This window comes from Panthera pardus, unplaced genomic scaffold (genome assembly GCF_024362965.1).
Source record: "Panthera pardus isolate Hobbes unplaced genomic scaffold, ASM2436296v1 HiC_scaffold_12, whole genome shotgun sequence".
NCBI lineage: Eukaryota > Metazoa > Chordata > Mammalia > Carnivora > Felidae > Panthera > Panthera pardus.
Window position 1 is genome coordinate 87,625,389 of NW_026526677.1, and position 15,490 is coordinate 87,640,878.

At 40.8% G+C, this 15,490-nt stretch overlaps 1 protein-coding gene across 10 annotated transcripts in view; it reads left to right on the plus strand.

Moving 5' to 3' along the window:
• Positions 1-15,490, plus strand: part of SNX19 (sorting nexin 19) — a 47,273-nt gene that overhangs the window by 16,573 nt on the left and 15,210 nt on the right. Inside the window, exon 9 of one of the 10 annotated variants that reach the window (XR_002073018.2) lies at positions 12,440-12,581. The exons of the other annotated variants lie outside the window; for them this stretch is intronic. The gene's annotated coding sequence lies outside the window, so the exon portion shown is untranslated. The remainder of the gene's footprint in view (positions 1-12,439; positions 12,582-15,490) is intronic. 10 annotated transcript variants of the gene reach the window in all.

Genomic DNA, 15,490 nt, shown 5'->3' on the forward strand with positions numbered 1-15,490 from the left:
GAAATTTTCAGTCATTTTGTAAAATCCAAACCACATTTCCCTATATGCACATTCTCATGTAACACAAAGGGCCCTGCAGCATCCTAATCCTAAGGTCATCCCATGTTACATGTCCCCTGAACGGCTTACGCTTCTTTTTATTTTTAAGATGCGGTTTATACAGTGCTACATTCTTGGGCTTTATTTGCTTTGGTAAGCAAATAAGTTGGAATTTGATATCCCCCCCAAAGCTACAGCACCTCCCCCACCTCCCCACCACTCCACATACCTTTGTTACTATTACAAGAGGTACAGTGTGGTCCCTGCCTGCTTCAGTGTTGGCCTCTCTGAGACTGTCCCCAGGAAGCACCATGGCTGTTCAGTCTCTGAAACCATAAGTATCTGAGCTGTATCCTTTTGCAGCATACTTGGGCTGTCTTTAGTTCTGCACTTTAAAGGTAGTTGGTATTGATGGCACTGATAGCTATTGCCACTTCTCTAGTCATCGTGAACACACTGCAGTTCAGGCATCAGGGACAGAACTGCCATCTAGATTTACATTCATTACCTTAAAATGTCATAATTTTCCAGCCACCAGCATTATCATCTCTAAGAAAATAAGTTAGCTTCTGCTTTCAACTTTGTTTACTCCCCTTGCTCCCTTAAAAGATCTATATACGTAACTGCCTTGGATGCCAAGGACTCCTGCCAAATCATGAACAGTCACTCCCTCAGTCTCTCTCTAGCCTGCAAAAAAAAAAAAAAAGGAGAGTAAATTCAACCTCATGACCCCTCCTTCTAAGCCAGGGTTGGAAGAGTTCTGGTCTGAGCCAGGCTTCATAAATCTCCCTTGATTGTTGATGTTGTTGATGGTGTGGAGAGAGTGGGGGAAGGGAGCTAAAGAGAAGTTAGATGCCCAAAAAAGGCATTGTTAAGTCAAAGGGAAGTCTTGCACGCATGCGCGCCTGACCTCGTATGTCAGCTTCCGTGCTGGGAACATCCAATTATGTAAGAAGGAGCACTCCTTGTTTGGAATTAGAGACAAAGGGAGGGGAAGAGGAGTGGGGGTAGCAGTCTAAGCCAAGAAGTGAATCCAGCTTGTGCAGACTGCTCATGTCCGAAAACAGAAGAAACTTAACAGTATCCCTGCATGCATCAGAATCAGGGTTAAGAAATTGGACAAGTACTCAGATATGACTAGGCTGGAGGGAAAGAGGAGAGATGTACTGTGCTCCATTGATGGTAGAAGGTTTGGGGCAGGAAGACCCAGCCAAGGTAAGGGGTGAGATTATTATGGAGTCCTGATGTAGAGCAAAGGAATGAGAAGAAGCTGGACTGGTTCCCTGCTTGGATGCCCAGAGCAGTGATCTGATAAAAATATGAGGCAGGCTAGCAGTAGAGTACACGAATGCCACGTCTCGTGGCTCTGCCCTCCCCATGGCCCCGAAGATGGCATCAGACTCTGTGTCAAAAGGGCAGCAGACACATTCTTGGCATCTACATCAGGATTTCTTAAAGAGTGAGTGAGTGAATGTGTTTGTGTGTGTATGTTGAGGGGCACGTGGGAATGGAATAGTGTGGTAAAAAGAGTAGGGAAAAAGGAAGAAGGTTCTGTGATCTGTGGGCAAAGAGACTAGTTAAGCATGTTAAGTCAGGAATTATATGGAGATGAAGAAGAAAAGAAAGAATGTGTCAGGTTTAAGGAGTCCAACAAGCAGTGCACTTGAAAATTAAATGGATGAAAAAATTAAATGGCAGGCACTGGACTTTATGCCAGGCCATGGACTCATTTTCTTAGAAAAGCAATATCTATAGATTATCTCCAGGGAAAATCAGAAGGTGTATGGGGAGAGAGTAGGGGAGCATTGGAGAGGCTGTGCTGCCAGGCAAGAATGTGCATTTTCCAGAAAGAGAATTATGAATGGCTGACCGTGTACTCTTTTGCCTCCACTAATTCTCTTAGGTCACTCCAGAGTCTTAGGTGCTCTCTAAGAGGAATCTATTCAAGGGCCTCTTTCTCGGTGGGCATGTCTAGGTAGCAGATGGATAAAGGGTCTTTCTGACATTGGTTATGTCTTAAGGGGGGAACATCAGGCCTGCCACCAAAGGGTACAAGTAAGTACAACAGGAAAGGAGCTAACATTTGTTAAATACTAACTATACCAGGTAAGCAGCCATGTACTTCAGGTACTAATGTGCAGTGCAGTTCTGTGAAATAGACATATATTTACACATTTTACAAGTGAGGAAAATGATATTTGGGTTAAATAACCTTCCAGAATTATAGAGCTAGTAAGTATCACACCCAGGATTCCACTTCAGTCATCCTGGCCTCAAAGCCTATGAAATTGCTGCTGCTCCATACTGCCTCCCAACTCTGCAAGCTTCCTCACCAAGGCGTGACCACTAGAATTGACCTTGCAAGTTCCTATGCCTTATTTCCATCTAATCTCTCTTGCTTTCCATCTGACTAGACTGAGGGACACATGCACATGATGGTAGTATATAAATTCATTTCCATCTGCATATTTCTGATTTTATTTTTAAAACACTCCTGGATCAGAGATTGCATAGTTTCCCTTAGGGTCCCTGTTCTACATCCTATTCCCAGTCAGAAAAAGATTTTCAGAGTTAAGATTCAGAGTTTCTCAAGAAACGCAAATTACAGCTTTCTCCTTTGCTCCATAAACTTCTCTTTTGATTCAGCTTTGGTGCCTTGTGGTTTCTTACACTTGATCTCTTTCTACACACAATTTCTGTAGAAAATAGCATACTTTTGTAAGAGCCCCAGATATAAAATTATCTCAGACTAAGTCTTCAAATTTTCCTATCAGATTATTTTCTGGCCCTCTCATTATTGACTCAGGCAGTTTTTAGAGTTGCTGAAAATAATTTTTTGCACTGATGGCTTTGGATTAGGTTGTATTGTGCTTCCTTGGGGAAAAGGAACATCGTTTGTCTTACGCTTCTTCCACTAGACCTTGACAAAGGTCTCAACTTCTATAGATTGTGCCAGGATGGGCCACAGCAGTCTCTCCTATTATGAGTGGCCTCCCTGTCAGATTTCTTAGGTGCCACTTACCCTACACCCATCTTAGGATAAAGACTTCATGCCTTTTCTATTATATACCGACAGTTTCTACTTGAATACCCCTTTAAAGTTGTAACAGATAGGTGGTACCTGACTGGCTATGTGCCTATGCCTGTGGGTTTTTGCACTTCTGTATATAAATTCTCATACACTGAAACACAGAGGCAGAATTGATCATCGCATCAGTTATGAATAAAACAGTATCATGAGGTATTTCAACCTCAAAACCTTCTTTCAAGGCACATTACTTGTATCTCTTGTCCATCTATAACTACAAATTGGAACCCAGGGCACCTGGGTGGCTCAGTTGGTTAAGCGTCCAACTTCAGCTCAGGTCACGATCTCACGGTTTGTGAGTTCAAGCCCCACATCAGGCTCTGTGCTGATAGCTCAGATCCTGGAGCCTGCTCCAGATTCTGTGTCTCCCTCTCTCTCTGCCCCTCCCCCACTCCTGTTCATTGTCTCTCTCTCCCTGTCTCTCTCTCTCTCTCTCTCTCTCTCTCTCTCAAAAATAAATCAACATTTAAAAAAAATTAAAAAAACAAATACGAACCCAAGACAGTTTTGAAGGACAGTTTCAGACTGTCTGTATCCTGAGAGTGGGGACTCTGTCTTATTCATCATTCTGTCATAAGCACCTAGCTATATATGTGGAAAGCACTTAACAAATTTATGTCAAATGAACATCTTCTTACCACTAGTGAGAATTGCAGGGATTCCTCAGTAGTGCTAGGGGACAAGAAACACAAACGTGAACTGAGCCTCTGTTATATCCCTCCCCCACAGCTCTAAGTGAGCAACTTGAATTCCCATAGCCATGGTTGAGCCTGAAAAGAGGGTTTTCCTTTGGGCCTTTCAGGCCTTCTCCTATCCTAGTGGCACTCTCCTTTCCGAAAGAACATAGTGCCCTCTCTGTCCTGGGCCTCCCACTGTAAGACCCATACAGGCTTGACCTCTCTGGAAGCGTCTCCTGCTGTTGTACCTTCTCAGCCCCTTTCCTTCCACACAGGGAAGTAAGAATATGTGCTTTGAAGTCAGAAAGATCTGAATTCAAATCCTACTACTTTGTGTCTTACTGTCTGTGTGACTTAGACAAGTCACATAACCTCCCTCTGCCTCAGTTACTCTCCAAATGGAAATAAGAGTTCCTAACTCATGAAGTTAGTTGGAGAATAAGAGATGATAATGAAAGCCTCTTGATGTGAGCCTGGCACAGGGCAGCATCACCCATGACTTCTCACCCATCTTTATAAGGTCCATGTTCCATTTCCTTGGGGATTTTGACTTGCTGGGGCAGTAACATATCTGAGGTAGAGAATATGTTTACCTTTCAACATCTTTCTGGAGAGGTCTTTCTACTGTGCTTGCTTTGTGATCTGCAGGGCCTCTTTCTTCATATGATCTATCTATGCACTCCATGCTACCTTACATACTTAAAGTCTCCCCCAGTCATATCCAGAGCAGAACCTCAGAGTTTCTTCAGAACCAGGGGACTGCCCTGTAATGTAGATGCTCCTAACTCTCTTCACTTGCTTTCTAGGAAACTAACTTTATGTTCTTGTTATGGTGACCTCTTTACAAATAATTTTTGAAAAGTCTAAGATTTGATACTTCTGTGCTAGCCCTTCAGATCTGATGTGTGACTGTTTCTACTTTAAGGTCCTTTCAGCCTAAGAGAAGAAATAACCCATATGAAACAATTAGAAATATTGAATAATGTGAGGCCAAATGACACTGGATATAGACTGTAAACATAGTACAAAACAAATTAGGATTCTTGGAGCTAAAGGCTTTATAAAGGAAAGTAAGTGTTTAAAGCTGTATGTGAGATGGGTGTCAGTTAGGTTTAGCATAAAGAATAGTACAGACACTGAACATTTTAAGGAGAAGAGGGGCATTATTTCTACTTTAAATAAAAAGTAAACTTTAAACGTATTTTGAATATCTTCATTCAGTCCCTCTCTGAGAGAGACAGAGACAGATACAGAGGAAGTGTTTGGGTGAGAGAATCTTCATGGGCACAGAAGACAGAAAGATCATTTTGACAAAAACATCTTGGAAAGCCCAGCAAGAAGCTGAGGGAATTAGAGCAGGAATTCTCCCTCTAGGCACCAGGTGGCACTGCAAGTTAAATTGTGCCCATTTGCCTTCTTTGAGGGAGGGTTTATTTTGCAACTACAGGTCCTTGTCTTGGTGGTGATAGGAACAGAAACCATTCCCTGCCTTGCTCCATGATTCAGAAGCTACTTATCTGCCCTCTACTCTGGGCCACTGACTTTTAGATGAGCCCATTTCTTTTATCTTTCACCCTCTCCCCTCTCTCTGATCGGTCTTCAGTGTACACTTGCTTCTCTGAGCAGTATGTACTGCCAGAAGTTGCCCGTTTGAGTGCATGCCACCCCTCAAGGATTCAGTGCTGGAGCTGATTCATCAAGAACAGTTTTAACTCAGAAACCCAGAGTAAACCAGACAGCCTACAGTGATTAAACCAGCTGGACATCTGAAGTTGAAAAAATCTGTTGCTACTCTCTATAAGCTAGTTGGTCCTATACTCAAGGCCTTTTAAGATATCAGAATCCTAGATATATATGTCACTAAGGTAGACATTGTCAATGCTAGATTGCACTGATATTGGGAATCTTATAAACCTCTTAAATGATCAAGGGTATTTCGTTTTGCTTTCAGCCATGGATGGAGATCATTTGTCTCTTTCCTGTTGACTTGGTATTGGAACACAGCCATATGTTAACACTTCAGGTTTGATCTTTACCTCTGTCTTTAGACAGAGACTTCACCAAGTGCCCTGTGGAGGAATAGACCTGTATGGTACTAGAGTAGGGAGGTAGTAGGGGTGACCCGGTGGGAAATACACCTTAGTCTAGTGCTGTAATTATGGCACCGGAGATTTTCTTTGGGGGAATTTAGCCCTTCCTCAGTAAATATATAATCTCTATAACATGGTATGCTTGGTATGGAAATGCAGCTTCAAGGTAAGCCCCTTGACCACCTCCTCCTCTCTCCCCCTTGTTTTCTAACCACAAGTGGTGCCCCCAAAATCCCTACTATGTGGACATCTGGAGTCACCACAGCTCTATTCCATATCCTTAGGATCAGAATGGATAACCTTCTATTTGGAAAGGTTTTAAAATTCAGCCTATAGACAAGAAACTGAAAACAACTACCTTTGGGTTACTCTTCTACCCCTTGTTCTTTTTAGCCTTTTCCAGCTTCCTCCACCCATTTTCACAGTATAATTTGGAACCCTACTATGTCTACTTATTTAAACCCAATCCCTAATTCTCTTCCAGATCATGGCTAAGCATACTTTAACCTGAGATCTAGTAGAAGTTGGGAGCCAGTCGCATCATGTAGAGCACACACTTACCACTTTTCCATCCTTCAGTTCTCCCTCCTTCTTCCTCTCCGATAGTGGTGGGCTTTGCTCAGAGCAGAACCTGGGCATCCTTCTGTGAGGTAAACTCAACCAGGAACAACAGGGGTTTAGCTGTCAAGACAACAGTGAAATTCCTGCCTTCTGCCCTCCTTTGTGCCCTTGCCTTTCTTTCCAGGGCTCCAGTTCTAAGCATTCCTCTCCGTCTCCCTGTCCTTTCCCCTCCATAGACTCAGTATTCTTCTGAATGGGTGCCCATTTTAATCAGTCTTCCCTTTCCCTGCCTTCCTGCCTTACGTGCTGAGAAAGAAAGGCTCAGCTGCCTGGTGACTGAGAATGACCCAAGCTTGCTGTTCACATGGGAGTGAGGAAAGAAGGAAAGAGAGATTTTGGATCCTGCAGTCCAGCCCTTGCAGTGAAAGTTGCATTGTTTAGTATTATTGAGGTCTTGCTTTAGGAAGGATTCCAAAATATAATCTTCAAATTACCCATAAGCCCCTGTGGTTTCTCTCCAATCTTCTTAAACACACAGGACAAAAGTGGTTCACTGTTCTAATATTTATATCCCTAAGCCTGCCAGGAGGAGAGTCAGTTTGCAAAAGAAAAACTAAGGCATGAAATGCAAAGCTCACTCAGGACTTTACCATCATTAACTTTGTGAAGAAGGTAAGGCAAGAATTAGCCCATTTTATTAAGAAGGAAGCCAGAACTCTGGTCATTCAAGTGGTCAAGGCAGGTTCAAAACTGTGGCTGTCTAGTGTTATTTCCAGTCATTATAGCACACTGCTTGTGTGAAGCCTTTGTAGCTATGGCCACTGAATGTGTCTTTTCCATAGAAGAGTATGAGCTAGTTTATACTCAGTATTGCCTTGAAAACTGTGGTGACGGGAATCTCTTGGGCTTGGAGAAAAGACATGGACTGTTCTAGAGACGCTAAGGAGGCTGCTGGTTGTGAGGCAGATGTTCTGCTGCTGCTTTTACATGGATCAAACAAAGAGCACAGGCAATTGTCCAAGAAGCATGACTTTGATTTTGCCTAGCCTTAGAATCTATCAGCTGTGACTTTTCAGGGCTGGATTATGGTGCATTAGCAACATTATATGCGGCTGAGAAAAGTTGATGGGAAGGTCTTCAGAGGTTTACTAGATTTGTGTAACCAACTTTCAAACTGGAATCCTAAGGGTGTCACAATCCTCAAATCTAGAACAAATTTCTAGAGCTCTCCCTTTGCAATTAGTCTCATTTATCCTATGAACACAGAACCCCTCAAGTGTCTTCCTCTCATTCTGTATTTGTTAGAAAGGTAACCTGACCCTTGCTTTTGGTCACTTTTTACCCAGACGTTCTGCTATTTTCTTCTTCTTACTAGTTTCAAATAATGGGCTGCAATCAGTTTGATGCTGCTCCATCCATCAGGGGCAGTTCCCAAAATACAAGTGTGACTCACAGTCCTCTTAACCCCTTTGCTTTTGTTTGACTTTCAGTTTCTTCCATCCTCTGGGCCTATTTGCCAGGAAAAGTGACAAAACATAGACTGCTGGCAGGTGTCTCTCTTCTCTAGGCTTTATAGAGTGTGCCACATACGAAGCATGGCTGACCCAGTCCCTTCCTTCTACCTCTCTTGCCTTCCAGGGGAATACATAACCAGAGGTGAATTGCATGGATTATTCATGTTTTTTTTGTTTGTTTTTGTTTTTGAGAGAGAGCACACAAGCAGGGGAGGCACAGGGGGAGAGAGAGAGAAAGAAAGAGAAGGAGGGAGAGAATCTTAAGCAGGCTCCATGCCCAGCACAGATCTTGACACGGGGCTTATCTTGCAACCATGAAATCATGACCTGAGCCAAAATCAAGAATCAGACACTTAATTGACTAAGCCACCCAGGCGCCCCTCATGATGAACTCTTAATTCTAGCTCAGCTGACTTACTACCTGGGATACTTACAACATTTACCCTATACCTGGTGTGTTGGAACACAGTTTAATTTTAATGTTAACCTAAATAAAAGATTATTAGGAAAATAAATCTGCCTAATATTTATGTAAATACATATAAAATGCCAAATACAAAGGATTTCTAGATTGTCCACAATTTTTTTAATCTCTTACTGTCTTCTTCCATAAGCATGAATAATGAGGAGCTTACTGTTCTTTTCTACTCTTACTATTCTTTTCCTGCTTTAAGTTTTGGGATATTTGCCTTTTCCAAAGCTTATTTTGAGCAGTGTGCCATGCTTTTAGACCATTGTCCCATAGAGAGCATTAATTCCCTTAGTAACTAACATTTATTGATTACCCTCTGTGCTAGACACTTCATTAAGTGATCAAAATACAAAAAAGACCCCAAATTCCTACCCTACAAAATTTAATATCCAGTTGGAGGTGCAATATTATAAATTAGGAATTAGAGTACAAAGTTAGGACTTTAACAAGGACCCTGTAGGTGATTAAGAGAAGTGATAAAGTAATGAACAATGAGAGGCCCAGAGCAGGCTCACAGGAGGATGGCTTCTGAGGCAGGATTGAAACGAGTAGGGAAATGGAGAGCAGACACTGGAGAACAGAGCAGTAAACAGCCTGGTGTATTTATGGTACTCGAAGAAGTCAGGTATGATTAGGAATATATGACGTGCAACGAGAGTGGCCAGATTACATTGAAGAGTCTGATGGGTGCCAATTCATACAGAGCCTTGTGAGCCATTCAGAGAACGTCAAGTTTGTCCCCCATTTGTGGGGAAGCTTCTTACAAAATGTAAACAGGTGATGACATGATTGACTTTGTAACTTAGAAAAATCACCTAAATAGCGCTGCAGAGGATCAGTTGAAGGAGGCAAAGTTAGCACCAGGGAGACAAATTAGGAAAGGGTTGTACTGACAGCAATGAAAGGTGATGAGGAATTGTGATAGAGATGGGAAAGGTTGAAGAATTCGTGAGATGGAGGAGGTAGGATCACCTAGATTTACTAATTGTTTAAATCCTTGGTGTTGCAGGGTCTATGTGGATTCAGAACAGGGAAAAGGAGAAAGAATAACTCTGTTTTCCAGTGTGTAGATTGAGAAGCATGACTGATAGGACAGTATGACATCTTTCCATACAGCACATCTGACTTGTGCTTTAAAAAGTCTGCGGCTGCTCATTAAATCAATAGATTTTTATCTCCTTTTGTGTAAAAATAAGTGATGATATATGAGGAAACATGGACTATATCCCTAGTCATTTTGAGATTTTTAATAGAATACTTAGAGACCCAAGAGCCCAGATTATATTTTCGTCTTTTCTTCTGTCTATAAGTTCTTTTGTCTTTGGAAGACAAAGGGAAATGTGGAATGTATAGCTGGTACAAAGGGAAGATTTTCAAATTTTCTGTTCTTTGGCAAATGATACTCACATGGTGGACTCCTGACTATCAAATAGAGCATAACTCAAGGATAATAGAATGTACATGGCAGGAGACCTGTCAATTCAGTGAAGAGCAAGAAGGTAAAAACAAAATTGTTTAGATAAAGCTAACACTGGATATGAGAACAGACAGAGAATGAGATAAAGAATATTACTGTTTTATATGCCATAATAATGAGTTAACTCAAAAATTTAACACTCAAAGTTACCATGAGAATCGTGGAATAAAATTGATTCAGTATTTGATGGCTTGTTGTATGACTGGCACTATTATAGTAAATGCTGAGGAAGATATCAAAATGAATTCAGTAAGATCCCTTTCCGCAGAACCTTACAGTCTATTCTTTTGGCACCTACAAGAAGCTCAACCAATTTGTGTGGAATAAATGGAATAAACAAACTAAACACAGAATTCCAGTGAGGAAAGAAAAGAATCAAAATCAGATGAAACCAGCTTCGTTAACTGAGATCAGATTCTAGAAGTATGCATATATTTAAAAAGGGGGCAGAAGGGAGGACACACACTGAGTAATGCAAAATAGTAGCAATAGAACTAATAAGAATGTGTCCAGTAAGCTTAAACTCGGAGTTGAATTTGTGGATAAATGTTAGGGGTAAAGGCTTTAAAAAACAACAACAGGAAAAACAAGAAAAGCAAAGAAAGTAAGTTAAATTGTTTGAAACAGATGCTGTAGTATTCACTGGCTACCTTGAGAAAGCATTTATTCATCTGTTCAACAGTAAATTGGCCTGCTGTATGCTAAGCTGTTTAATTTCTGTTTGTTTGTTATTTTTTTCTTGTCAAGGAAAATGGTTTGACAAGAATTGGACAGACATGATTAAACTAGAAGACTAAAATAGAAATGCAGATAAAAGAGCACTTAACCTATTTTGAAGCTCCCATACCTGACCCAGATGAATTATATTCTGTGGAACTGAACATTTGTATTTATCATTGAAGACCTAAGTTCATTAAGAAAATTGGCATATAGGATGTGGTGGGTTGGAGGTGGACAAATATGTTGCCTTTTAAAAAATGGATACAGGTCATTAACCCTGATATTTACCTCTAGAAATTTCTGAAGCAGATTATTAAATAGATGTTTTGTGAACATGCTTGGAGGGAGAAATGGCGAGCCCCAGAAACCAGTATGCGTTCAGTGGGAACATGCCCTGCCTTATTAGCATAGTTTCTGTCTTTCTTTAGCAGGATTATTAAACCATTAAAATGCATTGGTTAGTAAATTGTAGGTGGATTTCCACAAGCTTTGGCCATATTCTTATAATATCCATGTGGAAAAAACGGGCATATGTGGCCTGAACTATAGTACTTTCAAGTGATTCACAGCTAGTTGAGTTTCTCTAGCCCAAGATATCTAACAAACTGACGGCCTCCTGGAGGGAAATTTTTAGTGATAGAGCATTTTTCTTGTTCTTATCCTGCTCAATTTTTTCATCAGTAAATTTGCAAGTAATTGTAATCTTAGAGGTATAATTAATACTCTGGATGACAAAAATCCAGTTTCAAAAGGTTAGAATAATAGGTCAAAACCAACAAGGTGTATTTAATAGAAATAAATGTTATAAATTAGAATTTAGATTTTAGATTCAAAAATTGCACAAGTACAGAAGGGCAAGACTAGGCTTAACAGAGAAGCATGTGATTTTTTGTTAAAGTACATATGTGGAACTAGGGTCCTAGTTGACTACAAAACTCAGTATGAGTTAGTGCTTTGATGTGTGTGCCCAAAAAGCCAACACAGTCTTTGTATTAATAGAAGTATAGTATATGGATCAAGGAAGGCACTAATCCTCTGCATTCTTTCATTCTTTGCTGGTCAGGGCACATCTGGAGGTTGTGTTTTGTTCTGGGTACTCCATTTTAAGAGAGAATAGAAAGCGGCACACACCCAGAGGTTGGAACCAGGATGAGGAATCGTTCATTTCTCTCCTCCATTCTTTAGACCTTTGTTGAGTGTATTCTGTGTGCTCAACTTTGAGGTTATCAGAATCGTGGATATATAACTTGTAACAGAGACTTAGGGGAGAAATAGCAGTTGAGTTTAAAAATACAAAGTGTTTGTTCAGGAACTCTGCCCATTTTTAATTGGATTACTTAGGTTTTTTTGGTGTAGAGCTGTGTAAGTTCTTTATGTACTTTGGATATTAACCCCTTATTGGATATATCACTTGCAAATATCTTCTCTTATTCAGTGTTGTTTGTCATTTTGTTGATGGTTTCCTTCACTGTGTGCAAAGGCCTTTTTTATTTTGGTGTATTACTGATAGTTTAATTTTGCTTTTATTTCCCTTGCCTGAGGAGACATATCTAGAAAAATGTTTCCATGACCAATGTCAGAGAAGTGACTGCCTGTGTTTTTTTCTAGGGTTTTATGGTTTCAAGTCTCACATGTAAGTCTTTGAAACATTTTGAAAGAGATATGACCTGGTAACTTTAAAATTCCTGTTTTTAACTCCAGAGGGTAGAAGCAAGAACAATGACCAGAAGTTACAACGAGGCAGTTTTTGGTTGCCAATATTTAAGAAGCATCTCTAATAAATTGCAGTTATCCTTTTCAGGAATTAAGCAACTTCCCCAAAGTCACATTCCTAATTGGTGGCAGAGCTAAGATGAAAGCCCAGCTTTCTGGATTCACGGACCAGAACCCTTGGGCTCTGCCATGATGTTACACAGGAGATTTCTACTCTGGGAGGAGGTGAGGTAGGGATTTCCTGTTTCCTTCCAGCTATGAAGTTGTATGTTCTTATTATAAACCTTTTGCTATGCAGTAGTCCTTTTTCGTTCTCTGTTTTCATGTGTGAATTGGTTAGATTATTGGAATAGATCACCTCCAAGGTTAAACAGATGATTTCTTTAATTTCCTTCCTTGATTCAAAATGCTTCAGTTTGTAATGCATAATAGTCTTATAACTGTAACTTGTTCATTTCTAATCAAAAACAAAAACTGTGGCTAGATACAGAAGTGTGGAACTCAGGATTCTCAAATCGTGGTGTTTAGGCCATATGTAGTCTTCCCTTGAAACACGTGTTTTAAAGATGTGGATCCATTATTTAAAACATGAAAGCAAAAATCAAAGAAGAAATTGTGTAGACTCCATGGCCATTTTAGATTTCACAATAGTCACTGGAAAAAAGAAACAGGAGTTTCTGGCCCTCAAAGTTCATTTCCTCCCCATTCTTCTTCCAACACAGAGCAGGAAAAGATGGTGACCTAGATACACAGTCAGAGAGCAACAATGCTGAACTTTCTCAGACACAACTGAGTAACCTGGGTCTGGCCAGTTCTAGGACCAAGAAGGCTAGTGAGAGCTGACACGGAGGAACTGTCTGTAAACAAAAGAAGGGGCAATGGCAGGAAGGCAGAGGCCTGGGAAAGGAATCAGAGGGAAGAGAAGTGTTACTTTTATCAGGTGTGATACTGGCAAAAATAACTTGTTTAATGGGAAATGCCCTGGATCCACACCATCACCCTCAAGATCTCCTTTCTCTGCACTCTGTACGTTGGGGCTACTGAGTTAATGAGCAAATACTCATAGGACTGTGGGTACAGAACACAATGTTCATGGTTTATGCCATTGTAAACATTTTACAGGGTACTTGGGGGATGGGTGGAGGGTGGGGAGTGTTTCCAGGAGGCTAAAAATGTAGCTTGGGCTTTTTCCCCCATTTCTTGGAACTCCTCATTCCTTATACTATATCAATGTTTTTCTAACTATTTTTAAACTTCAACCCACAGTAAAAAATGTATTTTACAACAGGACCCACTGTGAACACAACACATGCATGCACACACATCAGTAGGTCCATGTGTGAAACAAAAGAGTCCTAAAGCAGGAAATACACTTCTATGTATTCTAAGCTGTTTCTACTTAGATGTTTTTAAATGTTGTCACAAACCAGAGTTGAGTACATGGCCACCTCTAATGCTATTCAGAATTTGAGAAATACCGTGCCACAGCCACCAGAGTTGAAATGACTTTGGAAGTAGCCTGACACATGACAGCCAAGACCCTAGGTCTAAGTCAGTGATTCCCAACTGGGGAAGATTTTGTCCCTCAGAGGAGATGTGGCAATGTCTGGAAATGTTTGTGATTGTCTCACAAGAGGTATCTGGGAGGGCAGAAATGCTTCTAAGTGTTTGATAATGCACAGGACAGCCCTTCACAACAAGGATTTAGCCTAAAATGTCAGTAGTGCCAGAGTTGGAAAACCTGGCTCTGAAGGTAATTGAAATGAGGTGACACTTCTAATCTACTATAGATCTTTTACAACGGCAGAAGCTTTAACCTGATCTTCTTTTACTCTTTTACTTTGAAGTGTATTTGGTACATTAAGGAGTTGGAGTATAATCACCCTTGGATTGTCTACAGAGGTAGCCCAGTTGAAAAAAGGATGAGAGGAATGATTCTGCTGTATCTTTCATTTAGGCTATACCAAGCATTTTTTGTTAGAATATTGTTACTGCTGTTAAGAATATTTTCTCTTTTTTTAATGTTTGTTTATTTTTGAGAGGCAGAGAGAGAGAACACAAGCCAGGGAGAGGCAGAGAGAGAGAGGGAGACAGAGAATCCAAAGCAGGCTCTGAGCTGTCAACGCAGAGCCCAAATCGGGGCTTGCACTCACAAACCATGAGATCGTGATTGGAGCTGAAGTCGGACACTTAACCAACTGAGCCACCAGGCACCCCAAGAATATTTTCTATGTTATGATTTCACTCTCCTTCTCCCCCTGTCCTCCCCATTAGGCTCACTTACCCACGGCCCCTCCTCACTCAGCCATAGAAGCTCTTAGCAGAGAAGAGAAGGGAATTTGGCTAATTAGATTAGACATGGTCCCTTAAGCTTTCTCCCCTTACTTGTGAGAGTTGATTCTGTTGTTTTGATGGGAAATGACCTTGTGCTAACCTTGAGGTGCTGTCTTAAGCCCTAGTATTAAACTGTCTCCTTTTTAGCCACTGCTCCATTCCTCTATCTGTAGCTATTTCAGACCAGGTTCTTGTGAACACGGATAGACTTGCACTCCCAGTGTAATGAAAAGCCCTAATCTCCACATCCTCCCTCCTTCCGTGTCTGGCATCAGAGAAGCTCATGAATATCTCAGTGTCAATCTGTTGTTGCTTCTTTCTCACTTTATTGGCTATTTCTGGGCCCACTAGTAAGGCTGCCATGTGCTCTGAATCATTCAGAGATGGCCTCATAGAGCAGACCTGGTTTGGCTTTTTTTCTTCTTCTTCTTATTGGGGAAAAGGTAGGATGGTAGGAGGAGATATCTCTAAACCAAATAACAGAACTGGAATAGTAGTAGAAAATAAAACCAATGCTATTTGTGGATGTTCGCTACCATATTTATTTTAGCATATTTACCTCATGCATCTTGAATTACATAAACAATAACATTTGTATTTAGTAAATGAATTCTTATAAATAATTTATAATAAATAGACTGAGAGATATGTGTTTGTGTCCACCTTGAAACTTCAGATTTCTGTTAGCATAATAGTAAGTGGTACCAGCAGATTCCAGAAACTGATACTGGAAAAGCTCCTGTGGTACCTTGGACTTCAGACACATGCATTCCATTCCTTTTGCTTCAAGAGAACTACCGGGATA